The 2,454-nt window shown below is 37.7% G+C and overlaps 1 long non-coding RNA gene across 1 annotated transcript in view; it reads right to left on the bottom strand.

Moving 5' to 3' along the window:
- Positions 1-2,138, bottom strand: part of LOC107728400 (uncharacterized) — a 12,218-nt gene extending 10,080 nt beyond the window's left edge. Inside the window, exon 1 of the long non-coding RNA XR_001638468.1 lies at positions 2,128-2,138. This is a non-coding gene — a long non-coding RNA (uncharacterized LOC107728400). The remainder of the gene's footprint in view (positions 1-2,127) is intronic.
- Between the last annotated feature and the right edge of the window lie 316 nt (positions 2,139-2,454).

Here is a 2,454-nt window from a genome sequence, read left to right on the forward strand (position 1 = left end):
TTAACTTAATGAGTTCTATCGGGATGTGAAGAGACTATCAACCAGCATAACAAAAAATATTTCTGAAGACAATCACCTATTGCACCTTTAATCTCTAATAACTTTATTCTGCTGTCTGTTGTTCTGTTGTCTGTGTTTCTTTGTCTGAATATGGCACTTATGACATGCTGTGTGGTATCGGCGTTTGATATCAGGGCATTTTAACGAGTACGAGTACAGGAGCTCAGTATCGGGCCGATACCGATACCAGTACCGGTATCGATGCATCCCTAGTTTTCATTGTAAAAATATAAAACATATTAATATGTGGTTTAGGAATGTGCACATATACTCTGATTATCTTCACTGAATGTATAATAAAATGAAATATGACAAGCATAACTCTGCCTTTTTTGTTAAATGTCAGTTTTAATGAACAATAATAATTATTAAATTATTATTAATTAATTAATTATTATTAAATTAATTATTAAAATAAAAGTATAACTATAAAGTATGAGATTTATGTAATAGGAAATAAGACAAAAGCAAACAATTCAGTCAAATGTATGCAACAAAGTCAGCGCTGTATTATACGATTAATAAATAATTTATGAAACATAACTTTGTGCTCAGCCAAAACGATATGACCTGGAAGAAATAATAGATTCATGAGACCAAAGATTGCCTGTTAGAGTTACCCAAAATGAATTATATCTCATGTTTAACCACTACAGAGACATCAGAGCCAGCGGCAAATGTCAGAAGGACTAGCCGACGTGAGACTGCTCTTGGCGGATACATGAGCACTGAGCGCCCGTTGATCACGTGGAGCTCACATTTCCGAAATTGGCAAAGCAAATTTTCAAATAGGCGCTATCTTTATAAATAAACCACAGATTTGAGTTTTAAACAACTATATGCTCGCCTGAAAAACTCTTAGATCTGCATTTCATGACACAATAACAGTAATATTTTGAAAATTATTGGGGTTTTCTCCTCCGCCATTAAAGCTTGCTGGTGAAATGCATTCTGGGATACCTGGCTGCCTCAAGTTTGCACAAGTCACCTCTGAATGCATCATTGATAAAAGGGGCAGAGCAAGAACACATCCAGGGATTTGAACTGTACTTGGCAAGATGTGAGCTTTGGAATTGGATTGAATTGGAACAGTACTTGGGCGACGACTGATGACATTTCACAAGTCCACAAGAACACAAGTACAGACAAGAACGCATATTGAGAAACGGCGTCGGAGCATCCTACGAAGGCTGTGTCAGCCTCATCCTTCGTAGGACCCAGATGTGGTCTTTGAATTGGGACACAGCTTACGGCTCTGGTCTAGCCTACGAAGGACTGTTCTTGTTGCCTAGCAACTGTGACAGCTGCCGTTGACGAGCGGCAGTAACGTTTGTAAGTGGACTTTTATATTCAGCTGCATAACACTAAACAGGGTTGAAAACCTGTTTAAATATGTTCACCATTTATGTACATAATAATGAACAGTAGAATAAACTACATAAAATCGCATTTTGGTAAAATATAAGTCAACATTTAACCACTTTATATTTTGTATTTTTTTTCATATCATTACAATATTCAAGTAAGTCGAAACCCAATAAATATATAGTTTAGTCATGAAACTCTAGATGGCCCAGGCTGATGGGTTGTTAACGTAACTGATGACATTCAGAGAGTTAAACGACTTGGCACAAGCTGATTGGTCCATGCTGCATATGCAACCAATGAGCTTACTGCCTTGCATTTATATGGCTGGCTAGCATTCACTAGAGATTCCTGCTGCGCGCTTTCAGAGTTTCTCTGAAACCCTCCACCTTCCCCAGCTCCACCTGTATAGATCTGCTACGGGTTATATGCTATTTGTGCAGCAGCAGCATGTCTTAAATACTGCTGGTTTCGTCTGGCCAGAGGAGAACTGGCCCCCTGACTGAGCCTGGTTTCTCCCAAGGTTTTTTCTCCATTCTGTCACCGATGGAGTTTTGGTTCCTTGCCGCTGTCGCCTCTGGCTTGCTTAGTTGGGTACACTTCATTTCCAGCGATATCGTTGATTTGATTGCAAATGATTGCAAAGATACTATTTAAACTGAACTGAGCTGGATGATGACATCACTGAATTCAATGATGAACTGAAAAAATTGTTTACTATTGTCATTTTGCATTATTGACACACTATTTTCCTAATGAATGCTGTTCAGTTGCTTTGACACAATCTGTATTGTTAAAAGCGCTATATATAAAAAAAAAAGAACCAAGACCAAATACATTAACATTGTCATATCCGTCACCATGCTAAAATCTTCAGAGATTTGTCATGATTAAATTACATTTAAAGTGTAATTCAGTAATTAAAAGTCAAAAACTAACAGTTCAGGCTCCATTTATTTTCATTTTCATTAACAAATAACATCTATGCCAACCCTCTTCTCACACCGTTGCTACGCAACAGGGGCGGCA

Source organism: Sinocyclocheilus rhinocerous, unplaced genomic scaffold (assembly GCF_001515625.1).
Source record: "Sinocyclocheilus rhinocerous isolate Xijiao unplaced genomic scaffold, SAMN03320098_v1.1 scaffold2382, whole genome shotgun sequence".
NCBI lineage: Eukaryota > Metazoa > Chordata > Actinopteri > Cypriniformes > Cyprinidae > Sinocyclocheilus > Sinocyclocheilus rhinocerous.